The sequence below is a fragment of the Felis catus genome, chromosome F2, assembly GCF_018350175.1.
Source record: "Felis catus isolate Fca126 chromosome F2, F.catus_Fca126_mat1.0, whole genome shotgun sequence".
In the NCBI taxonomy this organism is placed as follows: Eukaryota; Metazoa; Chordata; class Mammalia; order Carnivora; family Felidae; genus Felis; species Felis catus.
Window position 1 is genome coordinate 77,792,161 of NC_058385.1, and position 17,779 is coordinate 77,809,939.

The 17,779-nt window shown below is 42.7% G+C and overlaps 1 long non-coding RNA gene across 1 annotated transcript; it reads right to left on the bottom strand.

Moving 5' to 3' along the window:
* Window positions 1-755: 755 nt before the first annotated feature.
* On the bottom strand, window positions 756-17,478 carry LOC123383129. Its single transcript, XR_006592531.1, has 3 exons — window positions 17,000-17,478; window positions 11,760-11,892; window positions 756-3,575 (listed from the first exon to the last, which is right to left on the bottom strand). It is a non-coding gene; the product is annotated as an uncharacterized LOC123383129 (long non-coding RNA).
* Window positions 17,479-17,779: the final 301 nt, after the last annotated feature.

Here is a 17,779-nt window from a genome sequence, read left to right on the forward strand (position 1 = left end):
GAACAAAAAACTGAAAACACTCATTATTTAGTGCATAAGTTAATAAAATCGCAACAGCTTCCAAATCATTAACTGTAATTTTAGGAATAATTAGCCTCGGGTGTCTCTTTTTTCTTTCTACTTCTCTTGACAATTTGCAATGGTAGGGAGTATGGTGAAAATAAAAAGAAGAAAAGTTAGAGGAAAATATGACTGCTTCTCTACATTTAGATAACAGAAGGTGTAGAATTTAAAAATGCAGGTTAGGATTTAACAAATTCCAACTTGTTCAGAGTTTTTTGGAAACCATAATCTTATCACCACATTTTTCCTGCCTTTGCCTCCCATCCTCTATTTCAATTTTAACAGGCACGTGCAGTTCATATCCACTTTTCGGTGTGGGCCAAGAAATTCAACACATTTTTCAAAAACAATCAAATGTAAAAGGAATTAAGTTTATTGCCTCTCACCAACTTTTACCATGAAACTGAAGAGCCACAAGACATCACCAAAAGGAAGAACATAAAACAAAAGAACTCACACACACACACACACACACACACACACACACAGTCTGGGTAGGACTGAATGCGACTAAGACAAAACCAGCTTTGATTTTTTTAAGAAAATCTCCCTAAATAACCCTAACTTCATTCCCAGTTTATAACGAGTATGGAGTGATATTATATGCAATGCTAAAGAAGGTGGATGGAAACAGTGGCAAAAATGTAAAAGTGTTTCTAAATATTTACATATGCTTGGAGTTTCCCAAAGAAATCACTGATTTAAGGATTAGTAAATGAATGAGCACTTTTAATAACAATGCAGTAACGACACAAAGACAAACAATTCTGAAGACAGCTGCCTCCATTCTGAGAAGCATGTGGCGTGTACACATTTGGCTTCAAGAATAAGAGGAAATTCTTAGTGAAAAAAACAGCCCAGGAAAAAAGAACAGCGAGACGTGGGGACTGGTGGATGGAATAGAAAGCAGAAGTTTGATGAACATTGCTGTAATCGTGATACCACAAAATATGGGGACCTGGGGAGCCATCATCCACCCAAATCTATAAGGTTGGGTTATCCCTCTCTCATTTCTCTATAAAATTTGTACATAACATTTTAAAGCTCTAAAAATTACTCTCAGACATATAATAAATAAGTTGTACTGCCGTTATCTATTTCCTAAGTGTGCTGTGTTATGAGGAAGTTATTATGGAGAAAAATAAAAGCCAACCAAAACATGGCGGAAGGAAGGGACAATGTGGTAGGGGTGGGAGCCCCAAACCCTCTTGGGGGTGAATAAGGCTGTTTGGCCATCTGTAAAGTGGGGTGATCTGGTGGCATGAATTTGTATGATCTGATTCAGACTCACTTATCATCAAGCAAGAGTTGAGTGAGTGTCTCCTGCTGGAATACACATTGTTCTCAGCACTGATACACAGTCTAGGTGCGGGTGGTAAGAAGATAATCAATCATAAGAAGCAAGTAAGTAAATAAAAAATAATTTAAGACAGGCATTAATATTCATAATTAAAATATAATACGGTCATGTGAGAGAGTGACTTTATATAAGAAGAGGGTGGATTGATACAAGAAATGTCAACAAAGAGGTACCATAGGAGCAATACCTACATAGTAACTAGGATGCAGCTCTAGTAGAATGTTGGGGAAGAACGTTGTGAAAAGACAGGGCATCCCATGAAACAGGCTATGAGATCAGAAAGAGCAGAGATTTTTCGACAAAGGGAAAAGACGGAAGGACAAATACTCCATGATTCCAGTTATATGAAGTGTCTAAAATAACCAAAGTCATAGAAACAGAGAATAGAATGATGGTTGTTGCCAGGAGCCAGGGGCGCAGGGAAAATGGGGAATTATTTGGCAAGTCTGTTAAGCAAGATGAATTCAAGTTCTAGAGCTCTGCTGCACAACTTGGTACCTATAGTTAACAACACAGTATTTTGCACTTAAAAATGTGTTAATAGGCTGGTTCTCATGTTACGTGTTCTTATCAAAACACACACATGTGAACACAAAGAAAGTTTTGGATATAATGGATATGTTTAGTATTTTGGTTGTGGTGATAATAGCATGAGTGTATAATACATATGTAGAAACTCATCAAGAGGTATATTAAATCTGAGCAATTATTTGTATATCAATGATATCTAAATGAAGAAGGAAGGAAGGAAGGAGGGAAGGAAGGAAAGAAGGAAAGAAAGAACGAAGGAAAGGAAGAAAACCAGTAGTATACATTGAATGGAGGAGAAAATGGTAGGAAGCAGGTTTGGCAAGGTGCAAAGGACCATCATGTGTAGATTCTTTCCAGTCAGGATGAGTAAAATAGATTTACACTTCCTATTAGAAGAAGCCACTAGAGGGTTTTACATTGGGAAATATTAATTTGGCTTAGGTTATTAAAATCTCACTCTGGCCACTGTGTGGGAAATAGACTCTAGAGAGGCAAGAACAAAAGCTGGCAGGCCAGGGAGTGGACAATTTCAGCAGCCAAGTGGGGACCATGAGCAAGGATACAGAGGGAGCCGTGGAATTAGACCCTCATCATATGTGGGATGTATTCTGCACACAGCGAAGATCAGAATTGCCCATAGATTGAAGGTAGATGCAGGTAATATGAGGGATCAGGGTAAATACAAATTTATATGCAAATGTGTTTGCCCGTGCAAGGGCATGCATGAACGTGCATGTGTAGTTTTTCCTTTCTCCGAATGAAAGGGATAAAATATAAGCATCTAGCTCATTAAGGTTGATGCATCTCAGTTAAAAGATTTTCTCATGAGAACCAACCTAAATCACTCATCTCTGCATTGCCTCGTTCTCAGTGCACACGGTCTCTTGGGATGGCCCGGTAGGTAAGGATATAATGGCGTTGGCCCTAAGCTTCAGTTACTATACTCGGGTACATCTGCCCAAATCCTATGCTAATATCTGAAAAGACCCACCATTCCCCGTCACAGACAATGAGTAGCTAAGACATTTCGTTCACAAGAAAGAATGACCTACCGCCAATTACTGTATAAGGATATTGTATGTGGGAATAATCGTTTAGGATAGTAATTCTAAATATGGTGTGCAGAAAAAATCTGCAACAGGATGCAAAAGGGAGGAAGATTGAATTGAAGTTTTCAGAACAAAGAGATGAGATGGTGATATAAGACGTCTGGGTTGCCATGGGAATCAGGGAAATTAAATGAATATAAAGGTGCAGAACAAATATTAGTTAAGTGCACACTATGCATGAAGCACGCAGCTAGCACAGGAGGCCTTTAGGGAGGGATTTCAGACGGACTGACGCGGAGGCTGAGAGGTTATGCAGCTCCCTCCAAGTCTCACATCAAGGAGCTCATAGAGCCAAGGCTCCCCGCAGATCCATGGAGGTGAGCCTGTAACTGTCTTACTGCACAATACAGTCTCTTGGTGGCGTCTTCTACTTCCCAAGGCAAATCCATTCACATGCGGTTGGTGATTGATTCTGTCTTCATTCACTGGTCTCTGCCATTGGCATGGCCCTCATTTCCACCCCTCTCGTCTCTCACCTGGTGCACTAGACACATGAGTCCATTTTCTAAAACCTAAGAAGGGAGAGAAGCCAGACATTCAGGTTTAAACAATGAAGGCGGATTTTAATATTGGAACCCAACCACCTGAGGCTTTGTGTGTGCTTTCCAAAGCATTCAGTGTGGCCCCCACACTAGAGAAACATGATTACTTAAAGGTATATTTTGCATAAAGCCGGGTTAGGAATCTGGTAGCACTTCTGCATGTTTGAGCCAAGAATGCAACTCTCCTGATAAACATTTATTCTCTACAAACATTGGCAGCAGCAGGAAAATCAGAAAGCGCCTGAAATTTTGCCAGACACATCACTAGCTTGTTCACTTACTATGAATTGTAGGGAACAATTAGCTGCACTCAGTTTGAATCAGATAAATCATGTCATACTTCCGGTGTCCTGGCATCTGTATATGTTGTTTGTCTAATTGGTTGAAAAGTGCTTGTAGCTGGATTTATGGAAGCTTTGGTCTCTGTGCTTCTCCAGATAGCAGGACAGGTGGTGCCCCTGGGAGGCAGGGAGCTCTGAAGACTGTCAATCCAAATAAATCTCTCTAATGCTAAGCAAATGAATGGATGAGTCCTGTGGCTGACTCAGAGTTCCTTAAGTAATTGGAATGCTCTCAAGTTTCCTGAAGTATTTTTCTAAGGTCTCCAATTCCAAGCCTCCAATTCAGTCATGATCACACTTTATTTTCAAAGTGTCAGTTGGATGACACCTTCATTAAAACCATTAGGACCTTAATACTGATGATCATTCCGGGAAACTGACAGCCTACAGGCATTAGGAAAAGATGGACTATTGTTAATCTATAGCTCTTGGTGTTCTGTCAAAATGGAAGGCTGCCCAACCCGTCTGTCCCCGGCGTCCAGTTCTCTAACCTGAGCAAAAAATTGTAACTAGTCAAGAGATTGAACCTCAGATTCATTTTCTCTTTATCTTGCCTCTTTCTTCCACCAGTTATCACTTTCCCTTATTTCTCACTTGGAGAGATCTCTTAAATAATCTCCTTCTCCAGTTTCCTGTCTGCTAACTTCGTGAGCAGTCATCAAACTGTGCTTAAGGAGGCATGGTCCCCTCAGCTACTCCATGTTTTTAAAGTCATCTTTCAAAGTCATACTATTTAGGAAAACACACATGAAATATCTTTAAAGGCATCCACAAATAGTAACAGCACAGAGGTCCTTAATAAGAGTATGAGACTGGCTTCAAAATAGAGAGACGGAGACAAAATCGGAAGTGCAGAAACACTTCAAAGTGTGTGTGTGTGCACATATTTATTATTTTTTGATTGTTTTCTCTGATAAAGTGCGTTAAGTCAAATCTGAGGAATGGGAGAGGTTTATCAAATAAAAAAAATCAAGGGACCTGGTTAATTATTGGGGAAAATCTGGGACCTAATTCAAGTATCTACTAGTGTGATTTCAAGTTTAAAATATTACCAATAATATTTTTAAAGCACTATAAGGAAAATAAATAATGTTAACCACAGGGTGGGAAATGCCTAAGAATAATGCCATGGGGGAAAATCATAAAGAAAAATGTACATAGGATTGATAAAATAAAACTATAAAATTATTGTACATAAAAGGACATAATAAAATATTCAAAACCAACAGATTAAGAAAAATATATTTCCAACACATAGGAAAGACACAGAGTTGATATTTTTAAAGGGCTTTAATAAATTAGAAAAGCAATATACCAATAATAATATAAGCAAAGAAGAAATCCTCATTCTCTCTCTTTCTCTCTCTCTCTCTCTCACACACAGACACAGTTAAAATGTCATGGCTCAAAAGTTTATAATAAAAGTAATAAAAAATAGTTTTCAATTTAACCAGTAAAATAAATATATCTTACATTTGAAAAATTAGTTCTTTGCATTACACACCAAATTGGCAAGATTTAGAAAAAAAATAACTAGTGTTGATTCAGAATTTGTGTTTCTATCCCAATTAAATTAGAACTATCACATATAGAAGATTTATCAAGAAAATTCCAAATTAAAAAAATTCTACCTTCATGTGTTTTCTAGAACTTAACTGTTTCTTAGAGCAACTGTCTTCGTTGTCACTTCAGAATACAGCTGACCCTTGAACAACGCGGGGGTCAGGGTCACCACCCCACTGTGCACTTGAAAATCCTCATATAACTTTGACTCCCCCAAAACTTAACCACTAATAGCCTACTGTTGACTAGAAGACTTACCTGTAATACAGTCAATTAAGACGTATTTTGCATGTTATATGTATTATATACTGAATTCTTACAATAAAGTAAGCTAGAGAAGAGAAAATATTAAGAAAGTGGTAAGGAAGAGAAAACACATTTACAGCACTGCACTGCATTTATCGAAAAAAAATCCTGATATGAGTAAACCCACCCACTTCAAACCCATGTTGGTCAAGGATCAATTGCATGAAGTCAGCAAGGAGAACTTCTAAAGGCATGTCTATGCTCATCTGTGGAGCTACTCAGTACACAGTCTTTATCCACTCTATCCACTCTATCCGGTGCTGGAGTGGCCAGTGGCCTGGCTCATCTGGTTGTAGACCTAGGGCAGGTGAGGTGCTTCAGTGCCCATCTCCTAGTCTTTCAGTTCAACATATGTCTCCTTTCCTCCATTAGTCATACCACATAGAACTTCATGGAGGTGGAGTCTGAGCCTGTCTGGGTCACTGGTGAATTCCCAGCACATGGCACAATGCCTGGCACGCGGTGGGTGCTCAAAACATGTGTAGGTAGTTTTGCCCTTCCCTGAGTGTATTTGCAAATGGTTCAAGCTGAAAAGTCAGGGCTCTTCTACAGCAGATTTAAGAGAATCAGGGTTCCAGAGACGAGATAGAGGGAAATCACAGTCAATGCTTGGGTCCATCTAAATGCTCCCTTTACTCACGCTTGGGTGAAGACAAAGCGTAGGCGTTAAGAAAAACATCCAATGAATGATGGTTAGTCTTTTTCCAAAGCCAGAGAGGCTCAAATTAGAAAACACTGAGGAGACAATGTGAGTGGGCAGTCCCAGTCGTGCCTTTGTTGTTCTTAGAAGGGAAATGCCCTTTGGCTCAGAGGATTTGCCATCTACGTTTGCTCCGTGAGAATTGGAAGACACGCATTCATTAATTGTCGTGAGAAAGTAACATAGCAAGTGAAATAAAATACAAATGAGAAATTTTATGCCGTGGAGGACATTAGGAGACTTTATTTAAAATTCCCCTCCTCTTCTGATTCATATAAAGGGAAACTAGCAATTGCAGGGGAAATGTGCCTTGAACTAAGCTCACAAAGAAAGTTGGTTTATGCAAGCAACAACAACAAAAAAAGAATCTCTGGAAAAAGTGCCCGCTCATAATAAATAATATTTATTTTCATTCCTCCCAAGTTCCTTCAATGTTTTTTTTTGTTTGTTTTTGTTTTTGTTTTTGATAAATGAAGTCTATAGAGAGAAAGGGAGGCTCACAGAAGTTACGGGCTCTTCAGGACTGTTTGGTGGAGGGAGTGAAGGGTAGCAGATATCGACATAAGCTTTTCATGTCATGAGGGTAGGAAGCAGGATTTACAAAAGCCTGGATTTCCTGGCCTTATTTACATCTAATAGAATCTCAGTCCACAACCGTGCTAACGCTTGTGTGTGATTTCCAGGTCCAAAGTCACCCTCAGTCTTGTCCCTCTCCTCTACCTGTATTTCCTCATTACACAAAACCATCCAGCCAAATGTGTTTCCTCTTTGTGTTGGAAGGCTTCATCTGTTCCCTAGATGATGTACCTAATCTCTGATTCTTTCCTCTGATAATTGATGGCTCTCAGTTGGCAAGGATTCAAGCACTAAGATGTCTGATAAAATCCGCCTCTGACTGGGTGGGCAGGGAGGATGGCACTTGCTTATCAGGGGACATAGGATAAGGAATAAGCACTAGGGATGGGTGATTTTTCCTTCCTTTCCTGAAAATATTTCCCCTAACTTTCCATGTTTTGGGGTAAGTGGTTAATACATTTCAGTTATTTTAATGTTTATTTATTTTTGAGAGAGAGAGAGTGTGTGTGTGTGTATGAGCTGGAGAGGGCAGAGAGAGAGAGGGAGACACAGAATCTGAAGCAGGCTCTGGGCTCCAAGCTGTCAGCACAGAGCCTGAACATGGGGCTCAACCTCGTGTACTAGGAGATTATGACCTGAGCCAAAGTCAGACGCTTAACCGTCTCAGCCACCCAGGCGCCCCAAAGTGGTTAGTTAATATTTTAAGGGTGGGGGGTTACTTGGGAGAAGAGTGTGCAATCCCACTGTTGAAAGGTGTTTTCTTTAGATAAGCCTGTCTCTGCTCAAATCTTTTTTTGAGACTTGATAAACAACGTGGCCTATGTTGCATATTGCATGTGGCTTCAAAATGAAGAGAAGACCACTTTTCTACAGCCAAAGAGCCATGCCTACTTAAAAACTAGGTAGAATCTGAAGGTAAAATTAACTAAAATACCCAGAAAAAAATGATAAGTTATGACTCTCCTTTAGTGTATCTTTTAAAAAATCAGTTATTTTGGGAAAGGGAAGAACATGTTGTACGGTTTAAGTTATGAACCTGTATATCTATCTGCCTGTCTTACCTCCCCCCAAATCCTTCATAATAGCTCAGAAAAATACAATTTTCAAGCTCTCCCCATCTTGAAAAAATTGTGAGCTAGCCTTCTTTATCTCTTGTAAGTTTCCTTCACTGCAAGAACACTTCCGATTATCTACAAATGTGGGTCCAATTCCAAGTCGATCCCTTAAACCTGGCCCTCCTGATCAATTTCCCTTAACCTCTCTGGGCTTTGATTTCTTCAGGTGCTAAGTGGTGAGAGTATTTGTCAGAGGCTCATTTTGTGAAGTTTTTAAAGATGACATATGGAAAATAGTTATCGACACGTGTGGCACTAAGAAGGCGATCAAACGTTTGATATAAAAAGCAAGTCTAAAAATAACAGCCACCCCACTACGATCAGTATCTCCCAGTAAAGAGCCCAGGAGCATCCTGCACCATTTCACGGTTCATGAAGACTCCAGGGAAATACTACACTTCCCAAAGCAAGCTCTGTGGACCACAAAGCCCAAGAATCTGCCTTTAAAAAAAAATAACCGTTTATTTATTTTTGAGAGGGAGAGAGACACAAAGTGAGAGCGGGAGAGGGACAGAAACAGGGAGGAGACACAGAATCGGAAGCAGGCTCCAGGCTCTGAGCTGTCAGCACAGAGCCCCACGTGGGGCTGGAACTCACAAACCCTGAGATCATGACCCGAGCGGAAGTCGGACGCTTAACTGACTGAGCCACCCAGGCGCCCCAAGAATCCGCATTTTAACAAGGTCTACAGGTGTTTCCTATGTACCCCAAATTTTAAGAAGACGTGTAACTTTCTACAACAACCCAGACTTCACATAATTCTAATTTTTTAACTTGGAGTGTTTTGTTAAATGCATATTCATAATTTAGTCATTTCAAAACCTTTTGTTTAGACTTCCCTTAAATTGAACATTAAATAAAACGTTATAGGGAGGCTGAGGAAAATGCAACTAACCCAGCTGGGGAATGCTGCCAAAGATTTTATGTCCTCAATTATCACAAACATGTTATCAAGGAAAACGGCAGCAAGGAAGCAATTATACAGAAAAACTAATGGAAAACATGCTAATTATCTGGATTGTTCAGGTGAAAGGTGTTTTTTTTTTCTTCCTTTCTTTTTTTCTGTCCTCCATTAACTGATTTATTGGCAGAAATCCCAACTTGGGTTTATTCCATTATGTTAAGTATGAACATTTTGTCTGAGGAAAATCCCCATTATGAGATAGTAGGCGAGTGCAATTCTATTTTTCAAATGATGTTCCTGGCCACTGGCTAGATGCCCTCATAGGATCCTCCCACAGTGAGACAATTGTATTGGGAATTGGGTATTAGAGCCAGTCATGGATTCTGAAGGTCATTCTAGGCAGAGCGCCCTGCTGTGGGTGACTGTGGCCCACTCGCCATGGGGACAGGTGCCACCTTCCTTCCAAGCCAAGTTAAAGAGCCCGCTGGGTGCTTTCCACCTGCCGGTTGCCCGGGGGCACTGGTGAGTGGCTGAGTGGAGCCGCACCGGAAAGGGCGGGGTTTAGGAAGAAAGCCTGTTACCAAAACCAGGAGGCCAAAAGGCGTCGCAAGTCCTCTCCCAGGCAGGCAACCTGATCCAGGGGAGCTTTTCTCCAGAGGTGCCCTTGAAAGGAGGTGGGGCAAGCAGGGGAGGCCGAGTGGGGCTCTGCGTGCGCAGGGCTGCGGGAGAGTGAAGACAGCCAGCCTCAGTGGGGACGCGTCCTCAAGGCAGCACATCCGTGGGGCGACACAGCCAAAAGGGCTCAACCCAGTGTCAGCGCATGCGCAGTGTCATCAAGTTCTAAACGCCACGGCGGTGCAGGACAGTTGGGAGCCTTCGGGTCCCCTGACGTCACCTCCATTCCCCTGCTTTCACTCTGCAGGGATCTGTACTAATCTACTCCTGCTACAACACTTACCACAAACACAGTGGCTTAAAACCACGCAAACTTGGGATCTCACGGTTCCATAGGTCGCTGCACTGACATCAGGTGTTGGCAAGGCGGCGTTCCTTCTGGAGGCTCTAGGGGAGAATCTGATTCCTTGTGTTTCTCTGCTAAAAGGGGCCACTCACAACCCTTGTCTTGGCCCCTGTCCCCATCATAAAATCCAGCCGCATCCAGTCTTCCGCAGACTGCCTTCTCTCTGTGCCCCCCCGCTTCCATTTTTAAGGACCCATGTGATTATGTTGGGCTCACCTAGGTAATTCAGGATAATCTTCCTACTTTAAGGTCAGATGATTACCAGTTTTAACTCCCCTGTGCCCTGTGGCCTGACATATTGCTCATAGGTTCTGGGGATTAGGACAGAGACTTCTTGGGGGTCCGTGATTCTACCTAGCACAGGCTCCAACACCGCCATTCCAAAGCCAGGGACAAGAAGTGAAAGTTCTGCCTCAGGGGAGTGAGACTATGACAACCACACCCTCAGTCTTCCCCCTGGAGGCAGGGCGGGGGGGGGGGGGGGGGGGGGGGGCGGGGTCAAGAGGAGAGTTCTCCGCTGTCAACTATATTCTGAGCACTGGGGTTTACACAGGCCCACATATTTGAATTAAAAAAGAAACTGCTTATTTATTTTTAATATAATTTATTGTCAAGTTAGCTAACATACAGTATGCTCTTGGTTTCCAGGGTAGATATTTATTTATTTGTTAATTAATTAATTTGAGAGAGAGAGAGTGTGGGACAGGAGCAGAAAGAGAGGGAGAGAGAATCCCAGACTGACTCTTCACTGTCAGTGCTGAGGCCCAGGTAGCGCACTGACTCAGGAATCACAAGATCATGCCCTAAGAAGTCCCACGCATAAGCGACTGAGCCACTCAGGTGCCCCCGTATATCTGAATTTGTGAATTTTGTACCTTAAAATGACCTATGAGGGTTTTTGTTTTTGTTTGTTTGTTTGTTTGTTTGTTTGTTTTTTAAAAGATGTGAGTAGATAAACTATAGAGCTGGCCAAAATTTAATCCACTGGAGGATTAAACTCATGAGCAAATGTAAAAGAACAAGTCATTTGACGGTTTCATGTACGTTGCTCAGGGCTCCACATAAAGTAAAACAATACCCTGTTTGAATTAGTAAAGACATGTTTCTGTGCAACACTTTGCAAACTGACAGTGTTGGTTGCTGACTTTTTGTCTGGGGACATACGATGTTTATTTTTTTTTTTAAGTTTGCTGCCCACATGTTAAAATTGGAAATTTCACTTTAACAAGATCCAGTGTTCTGACTTCTTTATGTAATTGGAAGATCTGCAAAATGTTGACCCTAATTCCCACTTGATGGCCTTTCCTGGAGAAGGACAGTGGCTGCCAATGATGCTTCCAGGTGCAGTCAGTCCTACTTGGGCATCTTGACTTGTGTGGCTCAACTGTCTGACCCCTGAAGACATTTGAGCTTGTGATCTGTGTAGACCAATACAATACCTTGCATAATGTACTTTGTCAAGTGAATATATATTTAGTGTGCTGAATTAGAAAATCAGGAACCTGGTTAGAATATTTGGTTTAGATCCTAGCTCTGCGATTTAAAGCTTGTGTAAAATTAGTCAAGCTGGTTAATCCCTCTGAAGATGAATTATTCATCCATTAATTGGGAAAAAAAATAATACCTACCCAAGAGGATTGCAGTGGACATTAAGAGAATTGTGTCATATAAATCCCTTAGCATATTGTCAGGCACATTAATAGCATTCAGCAGATGGTTTCACCAGCAACCCAAAGTTTGAACAGAATTGTCCAAGATTTTCTGAAAGATATGTAGAGTTGATGACAGTTATTTTTTTTATCACATAAACATATATACACCCTTCCTCCAAGACAACCCAACTCTAGACTAGCAACAAATAAAAGATGGAAGAGCATTTATTTTTTTTTAAGTTTCTTTATTTATTTTGAGAGAGAGAGAGAGAGAGAGAGAGAAGGGGAGGGGCAGAGAGAGCAGGGGAGAAAGAGAGAGAATCCCAAGCAGGCTCTATACTGTCATCATGGAGCCAGATGCAGGGCTCAAACTCAAGAACCCTGAGATTATGACCTGCACTGAGATCAAGACTCAGAGGCTTACCCACCTGCCCCTAGAAAGAGCCTTTAAAATCATTTATTTTACAAAGAGGAAACAGAGGCTTGCCAAGATAATGTGCTTGTTTGTGACCACCTATCAAACTATACAAGAGGTATGCCTATTATTCCTACCCCTAGCGCCCCATCAACTACTCTACATGGGAGAAATCTGACTGGTGTATTCATAATAAGAGAGATGGTTAGCCTTGGGAGACCCTGATGTGAAAAACCAGGGGAGAATGAGAGTCTTTAAGTGCAAGTGTGACTTGTATTTCCTGCTGAACTAAGCCTGGGGCTTAACTTTGAAGGATTGTATCATGGTCCTATTTGTGGTTCTGATTCATGATAAAGTCCCACCACCTGTACAGTTTATGAAATATGTTCCCATATGTGACCTTATTTGATTCCCCATAATCCAGCGAGATTTACTTTATTATCCTCATTTTACAGATGATGGAAAATCAAAGCCAAGAACCTAAAGGGATTTTGGAAGTAAATAGACTCATTTTTAATATTAGAAAAATAATATTGGAGAAGCAAATAATCCTTGGGAAATGAAAAGACACGTGTGGCAGAATCTGGACTAGATGCCTGACTTCTAAGTCCAAGCCTTGGCCTGGATATTCATCTCTACACCTGACTCTGCTGGCATCGAATTCATCCAGCGGTCAGTTTTACAAGAGGTAAGAATACAGATTATAATGATAATTCATCATTTGCAATGGACTTGCCATTTGCTGAGCATTGCTTTTGTCCTGTATCATATTTGCAACCCTCAATTCCATTTGATGATGTAATTATGATGATGTCGGTTTACAAGTAAGGCAGACTCAGACTCAGCTGTACATAGTAGTAGTAGACTCAGCACTGGGATCCCACCTCTCTGATTCTAAAGGTCATGGGCTGAGTCATTTGCCAGTTCTTAGGTTATGTCTCCTCTAAACAAACTCTACTGGCCAACTGCCTATCAGGATGCGGGCAGGGCGTTTTGATGGACAGACTTCAACAGCAGTGACTCCCTGCCTGTCTTTCCAGTCTCTGTAGCATAGGTGGTGCAGTGCATGTTATGATGAACCTTCAAAACCCAACCCTTGTCTAGACAGAGGCCCCAGTTCCGTCAACTGCCAGGACAATGGCCTCCGAAGTCTCAGAGCTAAGTGTCTTCCCAAGTATTGGCCTTCTGTTGAAGGGGGTGCCTCGCTCAAGCTTATGCACCTTACACAGGGCCAAGCTGCAGCCACTGGCCAGTTGACATGGGGGCACAATGGCCAGGCTCCAGGCATAATTTAGGGCATCTCAAAGGCCCATCTGCACTCCAGAGCTCACATGGGATCACCTGAGATCTTTGTTGCAGCTACTTCATATTCAACTTGGACTCTTTTAATCCAATCCCGCTTCTCGCACTTCTTCTAAAGTGTTAATTCCTTGAGAACCCTCTAGTAAACTTCTTGCACATATATCTACAATTCACAGTCTGTTCCTGGGAGAACTCACCCAGGAAAGTTGGAACTGGAAGGGACCAAAGGAATGGGGTCTGAACTGGAACTTTGGAGCTGGGTTGATTGCTGATTGGTTGGCAGAAAGGCCCTTGCTGCTCCTGGTAGGTGGGGCACTGTTGAGTCCCTTGCAGGCTGTGGTGGTGCCATTATTAATACTCACTAGTTTTAAAGTGGGATGGTGTCTTAGGCTGCCATGACAAAATTTCATAGATTAGGTGCCTTAAATAAGCCAGAAATTTATTTTTGGGGTGCCTGGGTGGCTCAGTTGGTTAAGTGTCTGACTCTTTTTATAAATTTTTTTTAATGTTTATTTATTTTTGAGAGAGAGAGAGACAGAGCACAAGCGGAGGAGGGGCAGAGAGAGAGAGGGAGACACAGAATACGAAGCAGGCTCCAGGCTCTGAGATGTCAGCACAGAGCCTGACACGGGCCTCAAATCCACAAGCCGTGAGATTGTGACCTGAGCCGAAGTCGGTCACTTAACTGACTGAGCCACCCAAGCACCTCAGTGTCTGACTCTTGATTTCAGCTCAGGTCATGATCTTGCGGTTCATGAGTTCAAGCCCCAGCCCATGTAGTGCCTGTGATGCTTACTGTGCAAAGCCTGCTTAGGAGTCTCTCTCTCCCTCTCTCTCTGCACCTCCCCCCAAGTCCTCAAAACAAATAAACTTAAAAAAAAAAAAAGAAATTTATTTTCTCATGTTCTGGAGGCTGGAAATCTGGGATCACAGTGCCAGAATGGTCAAGTCATGGTGAAGGCCCTCTTCCTGGCTTGCAAGCAGCCACCTTCTACCTGTGTGCTCATATGACCCCTTTGTGTGCTCATGGAGAGAGAGACTGAGAGGAAACAAGGTCTCTGGCATCTCTTCTCACCAGGGCACCTATCCCATCATGGGGCCCCACCCCCACCCTCTCCATCTAATCCCAATACCTACTAATGGCTCTATCTCTGAGTGCTGTTGCACCAGGGATCAGGGCTCTAACATATGTATTTGTGGGGAAACACAAACATTTGGTGCATAACAAATGGGAACCAGTGGAAAGAAAACATTAGCATCAGCAATCTCACAGGCTGTTTGACTTCAGTCAAAAGTAGAAACTTTAAGGATCATGGATTTGAACGGCTCTTGCTGTGCTCTGGGTGTACTGGAACAGGTCAATGGAAAGTGAATGGTAATTAATCAACAATTTAGGAAAAGTATGGGAGACAGTGGACTTCCTTGGCAACATATAAAGAGGCCATTAGCTAAAGAATAGAAAAAAGTGAGGGTCAGGCAAAGCATGTAATTACAAGGGTTGTGGTGCTCCAGGAAGGTTGAATTCTCAGCCCCAGTAAATTAGCTGTGCTCAGCTCATGGCCTGCTTGGGAAGTAATGGGATCCAGAGACTAGGGATGGAAATTCTTGAATCAAAGCACTCAAAAACCTTGAATCTCAAATTCCCTTGACCACCCTGCATGGGTGCAGCCTAATGCTGCCCTTTGGCTTTGAGGCAATGCAGAGACATCTGACTTACAAGATGGCACATGTGTCTCTTCGGGGTCTACTTCCATTTCTCCCCCAGAGTGCCCAGCTAATAACTAGGGTCCAGCTGACTCTATAATCTGATGACTAAGTACGGGGCCTGGTAAGGGAGAGAGGAGACTTGATGCTGAAGGAGGTTCAGAACCTGGGAAACACATACCTTCAGCAGCAGGGACCATGGATAAGACATGGGATTCTGAATGTACAGAATCTAATGGCAGCAGAACATCAAGTTCAATAGGGAATGAGTTCATCGACAAAGAGCACTACCAGGACATGCAGGCTTTAGCAGCCTGGCAACGTCCCCGGAGATGATGCTAATGCATGGTTAGGATGTCAATGAAGATTGGATACGGTGACGGCTCACACTAAGTGGAGTAGAAACTTTAGAGCAACTAAAGCAGACTGTAAGGGGAGGGATAAAAAACAGACACAGAGGGGATGCCTGGGTGGCTCAGTCGGTTAAGCGTCCGACTTCGGCTCAGGTCACGATCTCACGAGTTCGAGCCCCGCGTCAGGCTCTGTGCTGACAGCTCAGAACCTGGAGCCTTCTTTGGATTCTATGTCTCCCTCTCTCTCTCTCTGCCCCTCCCCTGCTCACTGTCTCTCAAAAAAATGAATAAACGTTAAGAAAAATGAAAAACAGACCCAGAGGTGTGCTACCAAGGATATTCCATATAAAGCCAGAAAACCACCAGCTAACTGTACTCTGCAGAAATGCTCAGAGGGAGTTGTTTAACAACGCAACAGAAACGTGTTCTCAGGAGGCACCAGTATCCATGAGAAGCTCAGGAGCGGTGGCCATTATCTCGGGGGAGACCTGGATCTCTGGCAACAAAGGAGTTAAGACTCTAAATAATAGAGGCCAGGTGTTAGCTTGCAACCATTCAGAAGCCAGGTGGACACGATTACAGTAATGAGTTGCAAGATTGGCTTGGCAGAGAGGAAGACCTGACCTACTGCGAGTCCTTGAGATAATTAAAGAACAGGGAGTTTCCATCAGGAAGAGATGGAAGTCCAGAAAGAGTATTGCTCAACCTACGTCAGTGAAAAGAAATCAAGCATGCATCATTAGCAAACTGAGGACAGTCACTCTAATAGAGGCATAATCTTTCACCCAGCTTCCGGACATGTGCCAACCGACTCATAAGGAGACCAGGTCCCCGTGGGGAAGGACTTGAAACACACTAATGTACGTGGTGGTGCTTTCTCCAATCACTTCTCGAAGGGGTCTCTAGCCACTTATGTAATTGGGCACTTAGGAGAAATTAATCTCCAGTCATTTGAGGACCGAGGGAGACAGCATCCTAGTCGACACCAATAGCTGAAAATCCAAAGTATAATGACAGCCCCTGTTTGGGTAGGGACGTATAAGGGCCACATAATGAATAGAGTGCTAGAAACATTGGGGCTTACAGGGAACATATACTAAGTTCGTGAACCCACCCAGTGATCATTCCCCTGTCCCTAAGTATATAATTTAACTGGAATGGACATGCTTGAGAGGTGGCAGAAACCGGACATAAGTGTTTTGGCCTCTGGTATAAATAGCTATTGTACTTGGAAATACCAAGGGTCAGTCTCTGACATGCCCCTATTTGGTCAAGATCATAAATAAAAAATAAAAAACACTGCATCAGGGAAGGAATGGTGGAGATTAGTGCCACCTTAAAGGGTGCAACAATTGTGGTGTTTATCATACCTCATTTAATAAAAGCAAAAACAAAAAACCAGAGCGACCCTGCAAGATTACAGGGAGCTAATGCACACTCACACAGGAAGTGGATCCAAGTGTAGCTTTTGTGTCAATATGGCGTCTTGACCGGATCATAAACCCAAATCAGGTACATGGCGTCCAGATACTAATTGCGAAAATAAGTGTTTCCAACCCTATGATGAAGGAGAATCTATATAGTTCACATGTATATGGAGCCAACAATACTATACCCTTGCGGTCTTGCCCTCGGGCCGTGTTAACACTCACATTCTCTGTCCTAACACACTCTGAAGGGACCCGGGGCATCTAAATATCTTGAAAGATATCATGCTTGCCCCAAATATCAAAAGCATCACGTAAATAGGGCCAAAGGAGCAAGAAGTGACAAGATGGCGGTAGGTCTTGGCGAGACACCTGCACTTCCAAGGGTGGGAGGGAAATGATACAAAGTTTCTCAGACTTACTACCCAGTGAAGTTTCTGTCACACCAGTCGCATCCAGTTCTCCAATGTGGAGGTCAAATTATTGCATTTAATGCTCCCCCCTGCCCCCCCCCCCCCCACACACACAGTGTGAAGAAGGAAGTGCAATGTCTGTTTCCTGGTGGACCACACGGAGTTCCAAGGCAGCAGGGCATTTTGGGAATTCGGGTCAGACCTGTTTTCTGAATGACAAGGAAGTCTCTGGGCTTGGAATAGGGCCAAGGGTAGTGACAGGCTTTGCAGCGGACCAAAGCTGTACTTCAAGGCAGCCCTGCCCCCCGCGTCATGCGGCCCTGCGAACACTGTGTTATCTATTGGTGGCAAGAGATGCCGCGTGCGTTTTCCAGCAAGTTCC